Raw genomic sequence first — 7,176 nt, forward strand, 5'->3', positions numbered from 1 at the left:
TCACGGCATTTTGAATAACCCTGTCAGCCTTTGGCTTCTACCAATGTGTTGACAATCTTCAATCTAGTTGTCTCGGCTGATCTCGGAGTATATTGGATTATCCGAATAGGCGCACTATTTACCGCGGGGATTGGTCTACAGTTAAAGCAGACTTGCCTGATGACCAGTTGTCACACGAAATAAATCTCGAGGCCCTTAACTTCTTTATGTTTAAGTTATCATGGAAAACGGGATCGAAAGTTAAACTTTCATAACTAAGTATTAGAGTATATCTAGGTAAGTATCTTTCCAACTTACAGTCTTAATGGATATAACTCTATATTGCAGACGACAAGAATCTTGATAGTTCAGTGTGAATGTCATGATTAAACAATTCAAGCTGCGCGGGGGCGTCACACTAAGAATGATCTAAGTTCTTTATGAGCACATCATGAATCAGCATTCTTCATACTTTCAGGACTTTGCCATCTTGATACGCCAATTTTATTGACATTGATTTTCTTTTGATATCTTGATTTTACAGCACATCACTGTCTTTTGATATATTGATTTTGAATGCCATCATGAATGGATTTTCCATTTTTATGCATGAACTCATGTTTCTTTGTTGTGTGCTCAGATCACTCGAAGGTGTTCTCCCTTAAATGCTTAAACGGTCCGCAATAAGGAGTTATACTTTTCGACCTTAAGTGAGAAGGGACACTTACTTTCGATATAAACTAACTTTCTCTGTATCTTCAGGGTTTAGTTTCGATTATTAAGTCTCAGGCCTGTGACAACGTGGTATGCACCAGCCAAACCCTCAACCCCTTAAATGAACTATTGAATGTCCAATTCATAGCTGTGAAGCTGAATTGGTAGAGCAACGTTGAATATTGCTTGGGGACATCCAACACCAACTTTCTCTAACAATTATCAATTATGATATGAGATACCCTCAACCGACTGTTGAGTTCCTCAACAACTATCATTTCATACAGTTTCGGAGATAATTAGGTGATAACCTTCAAACGCTACAGATTGTCCATGACTTCTGAATCTTAGATGATCATTATTCTTATTATGATTGTCTAATGCCAAGAATTCATAAGTCACATCTATCAGTACATCATACAACAGATAGACATAAATGTTCAAATCAGTCATTACTAATCAAATATATCAATTCTCAGTACAGTAATTTCTTCATCTCCAACATATTAATCAAAACAAGCTCATTTTAGGATTTTTCAACTTTTTAAGATTTTCTGGTGAGGCATTTTTCACTTTTTAGGTATTTTCTGCTGATAACATATACTCCCCCTAAAATGCTGAAATATAAAATGTTTTTGTGTTTTAGCATTTTAACCAAGTAGAAAATAACTACAGACTAGCATGCAAACATTAAATAAATCATGCAAAGGAATGCAAACAGAAAACAAAAATATGCAATACAGATAATTAAACAATTAAAAATCTACATGTCATGCATCCTACATGCAAAGTCTAAAAGCTTGACTAACCCTCATACACAACATCCGAACTTACTTTGTCTCGGTCAACAATGCCATTCATCTCTAGTAGGAGTAAGAACCTAGGTTTATCAAAAGCCTTAGTGAATAGGTCAGCCCTTTGGTCCTTAGTACCTATTCTCTTAACCTCAATAATCTTTTTCTCATGACAATCTCTAAGAAAATGATATTTAACACCTATGTGTTTAGTCTTAGAATGTTACACAGGATTCTTAGTAATTGCTATAGCAGCAGTATTATCAATATAAAGAGGGGAGAAAGAGATTCTTAGCCCGTAATCGTGAAGTTGTTGTTGGATCCAAACAACTTGCGAACAACAACTAGCAGCAGCTATATATTCAGCTTCACACGTGGAAAGAGCAACTGCAGTTTGTTTCTTGCATTGCCATGTCACCAGCCTTTCACCTAGAAATTGACATCCTCCTGATGTAGACTTGTTGTTGATTTTGCAACTAGCATAATCTGAATCGCTGTAAGCTACAAAATCAAACTTCTCATCGTTCGAATACCAGATGCCGAGATTTGGCGAACGCAACAGATAACGTAGAATTCTTTTGGCAGCTGTAAGATGAACTGTATTCGGATTAACTTGATAACGAGCACACAGACATGTTGCGAACATAATATCTGGCCTGGACGCAGTGAGATACATGAGCGATCCGATGATTGCTCGATAATATGTAGGATCAACAGGTTCTCCTTCGCACTCTAGCGAAATACCATGATTCACAGCTAACGGAGTTGACACAGGACGTTCTTGAGTCATACCGAATCGTTCGAGTATATCATTTACATACTTTGCTTGATGAAGAAAAATACCATTACTAGTATGTTCGACTTGTAAACTAAGAAAGTAGTGTAAGAGACCCAATTTACTCATTTAGAACTCGTCCTTCATCACCTGTTCGAACTCATCAACGAGTTCCTGCTTAGTAGCACCGAAGATAATATCGTCAACATAAATCTGGACTAAAATAATGTCGTCATCTTGAACTTTTTTGAATAGAGTACAGTCTACCGTGCCCATTTGGTATCCTTTTTCAATCAGATAACTCAATAATCATCCGTACCAAGCTCTAGGAGCTTGATGTAAACCATAAAGGGCTCGACGTAATCGGTAAACTTTGTCAGGATAAAGATGATCTTCAAAACCCGGAGGTTGACTGACATATACTCTTTCATTTAGCTTGCCATAAAGAAATGCACTCTTAACATCCATTTGATAGACTTTAAACTTCATAAAAGACGCGAAAGTCAAGAAAATGCGAATCGCTTCCAATCTGGCAACAGGAGCGAAAACCTCATCGTAATCAAATTCAGGATCTTGCTGATAACCTTTAGCAACTAATCTTGCTTTGTTACGGGTAACATTGCCATCTTCGTCGAATTTGCACTTCCAAACCCATTTGAGGTCGATTACTTTCGCACCATGTAGCTTAGTAACTAACTTCCAAATATCTAGACGATGGAATTGCTGAAAGTCTTCTTGCATAGCCATCACCTAATCAACATGCTTCAAAGCTTCTTTTGTTATCTTTGGCTCTATTCTAGAAATATGACATGAGTACTCGTAATATGCAGCAGCGGCTGTCATATGAGAATCAACTTGACCATCAAACTGAACTTGTCTTCATGTCCTAACGCATGCATTTGGATCTTCAATTATATTTTCTCTAGGATGAGCAGCTGTAGTTCTAGGAACTGGGTGTGCTGGAACAGGTATTTCTCGATGTAGATTCATGGTATCTCCATCTTCAGGATTATCAGAATTGTCACTCAAAACATTAGATCCGCAGGTATCGTACACTGGATCAACATCTTGATCTGAATCTTGTGCCAAATAGGAGTAACGATGACATAGAAATGTCTTCGAAGTGCCAAAAATCTCTAAAAGTCAAGAATGACGTCTTCCGGTTCAAAAACCAAAGCACATAGGCACAATGGCACAAAGGCATATAATATAACAAGAACGTTATATACCTAAACATAATAGCTGACATTGAAATGCCGAGCATTTAGAAGTCAAGAATGTCATCTCGCGTAAGATAACTCAAACATTATATATACATAACCATAATAGATGACATAGAAATGTCGAGAATTTCAGATGTCAAGAATGACACCCCTCGGTTTCACTACCCGAGGTGTTCTTATAAGGATAGTTCGCATGAGTCAGAGAATATGTTTAAATCGGAACTGGAGTTCCTCCCGGATTCAGAACATAATAGAGATGTATGTATGATAACAAAATACATACCATAGAATACAAATAATCACATATAATAATATATAATAGGTCGGGCTGTAGACTAGACTCACTAATGCACCCTATTGACTCGGGTAACGACATCAATGCAGCCTAATTCTCTACAACCAGAACTCTGATACCAACTTTAACGACCCGTCAAAGTACACTTGACGACCATCGTTATCTTGGTCCCACAGCTTGATCATAACTCTATATGAATTTGATAAATAACCTTGCATTCTTTATTTAAAAATGATTTCCTATAAAGGAAACCTACCAAAATATGTAAGTTTAGAAAAACCATACATTATTACTTAACCCAAAAGTTGACCAAAACAAAGTCAACAACATCCACTATTAAATGTATCAAAATAGAATGAAAGTTAATGTTTAACAAAAGCTGCCATCATAAATATGCAGACTCTCTAAGCACAGCGGAAGCAATCAATCATGAACCTGAGAATAAAACATGCGAGTAACTGTCAACAAAAATGTTGAGTGAATTATAGGTTTAATATTGCAAACAATATTTAATGTAAACCATAAAAATTTATGTTTGAAAACATAAAAACTCCTTTTTGGACCACAAAATTATATGCTAGAAAACATATAAAAACATTATTCCATTTACCGTGAGCCACCTGGTAACCACTTAACCATTTATTTACCCTTGCCAAACACAATAAATAATATACACCGAACAAGTGTATCTACAACAAAATACGAAGTACTAAACATTCCGATTATAAATTGCTAGCGCGACTAGCTCGAAATGGGGTTGTCAAACCCGATAGATCTATCCGTAGGATTCGCGTTCACCAGTAGAAACCAGTGATTACAGTTACCAGACTAGGGAATATTTTTGTTCAACCCACAATGAATAATTTAAACCAACTTCCACTTATGTCCAAAATATAAAATAAATTGCATGTATTCTCATCCCAAAAGCTTTAAAATAGAAAAATGGGACTATAACTCACCTTAATAGAAAACGAAGTAACCACACAAACATGCGAACAGCAAATGAAGTAAAGTGATCAGGAATGATCACAACGCCGACCTATAAATAAAGCAGGTCGATATAAATAACTAACTTAGGTCAAATCTTAGTATGATAGCTATTGTACATGTTGCAAGTAGTCATAGAACAATACTCAATATGCATCGGTTTGATCGGAACAGCGTACGGACACACACTTTCTATTTTTAGAAAGTTTCTATTTTTAGCAGGTTTCCATTTTTGGAAAGTTTCTATTTTTGGAAAGTTTCTATTTTTGGAAAGTTTCTATTTTTGGAAAGTTTCTATTTAGGAAAGTTTCCTTATTTAGAAAGTCAACAAAAGTTAACTGAAAGTCAAAGTCAACCAGAAGTCAACTCAAAAGTCAACCTTGGTCAAACATAGTCAACGTTAATTTTAAAAGTGTAAGTTGTAATAATAATGTAAGTTATAATGTTTATTAAAGTTAAATATGTCTAATTATGTCATAACATAAGTTTAATTAAATTAAAATGAATTATTAAAGTTAATATAAGTTTAAATGATATAATTAATATAACATAAGTATTTAATAAATTAATTAAATATTATTCATAATATAAGTATTATTAATTAATAATAAATTTTAAATCATATCATAAGTATTATTAATTAATAATGAATTATTAATCATATCATAAGTTTCTAATTATAATTATTAAAACATAAGTATTTAATAATTAAATTATAATTAATTAATAACTAAGCCTTATAATAATTATATAATTATTTAATCCTTATTATAAGTCTCATTATAATAATCTCATAATATAAGTTTAATACTTACCATAAGAATTTTCCATTAATAATAAAAATATTATTAATTAAAAGTTTAATTAAAATTTTAATTAAATCATAAGTAATAATTAAATGATATAATAAATATATATCATAAGTCTTAAATAATAATAATTACCTTTTTTATCATAAGTAATTAAATGATAATGAAATCCATTATTTTTATCATAAGTTTAATAGTTAATCATAAATTTTAAATCAAAAGTTCATCGGGTCGTATCTTGAGCCCCGGGTGTCGGTTTTCGGCGAGCCTTACGTATATATCCGCCTAATCAAACCACCCGACACTTTGGTACACTCAAGAACACACCAAGAACAGTCCACAAGTTGTGGTGATCAGCCATGACACCACTTGGAACTTCAATTCAATCAAAAACGTGTTTTAGCTACAACGGGTGATTCGTGGCTCGGATTTAGGTGACCCGAACATGAAAGTTCATCCCACCATCAGTCCTAACTCACTAAAACACCCTAAAGACACCAAGGAAGGTCACAAAGTTGGACTAAACCTGGTACATACCAATTCCACATTTCAATCTTAACAAAATAGTAATCTGATCATAACTAGGGCTCCGGAAATCGAAACGACATGAATCCGGAGTCTAAAATTAATGTCTTGATGAGAGAAACTCATCTAACTACTTTATTTTAACTTTTATAACAGTTACAATAAAAGAATTGAACGAATTATCTGCTGTCCCAATCAAATCAAACCGAAAACAAGTGTTTATGAGTAATTCTATGCATACAAACACCATTACAACAACAAGTAATCATCATACTAATAATATAAACATCAAAAACAGAAATACAAAGAAAAATCAAAAGTTCTAGGGTTAGGGTTTATACCCTAATCGGGAAACAAGTGATTGATTCGCGTAGAGGAGATCGTGTAGAACGCGTTGATGTATATTAATTTATGATCCAAGCAAGCAATTGATGAAGGATGATGGTGATAGTGATGGTGTAGGTGACGGCTACAAAGGGAGGAAGAAGGAGGAGTTTTCACAAAAAAAAAAAAGAAATTAGGTTTAAAATGAGAGAATGGAAATGACCTTGTAAAAATTAAATGGATAAACAAAAGCTAACACTCCCCTTAGGGAGTTTCAGCCGAATGGGGTAGGGTGGGCCCCACAAGTGGGCCAACTTTGATAAATGACAATTTTCTTATGGCCCGAACGCTCGATCGAAACCCGAAACGCAAAAACACGACTACGCGATTGAAAATTCGGAGAGATAACAAATACGCGACGAAAAATAATTATAAATACTATATATAATCATATGACATTAAAATATCATATTTAAAATATTTAGGACTTAAAATCCCAAAAACTCGAACGTTGTTTAAAAACCGAAAAGATTCGCCGGATAGAAATCCGCGACACGTAGAAACGTACAACTTAAAATATGAATTCAAATATTCATATAACACATAATAATTTATATATTATTACAAAAATAATAATATAGGTCATATAAATGACGTGGCACGAATAATAGTTAACGGTCATTAAATAATTAACGGCAAAAGATAACGAAAAAAGTCGGGTCGTTACAGTACCTTCCCGTTACGGAAATTT

This window comes from Rutidosis leptorrhynchoides, chromosome 6, assembly GCF_046630445.1.
Source record: "Rutidosis leptorrhynchoides isolate AG116_Rl617_1_P2 chromosome 6, CSIRO_AGI_Rlap_v1, whole genome shotgun sequence".
NCBI lineage: Eukaryota > Viridiplantae > Streptophyta > Magnoliopsida > Asterales > Asteraceae > Rutidosis > Rutidosis leptorrhynchoides.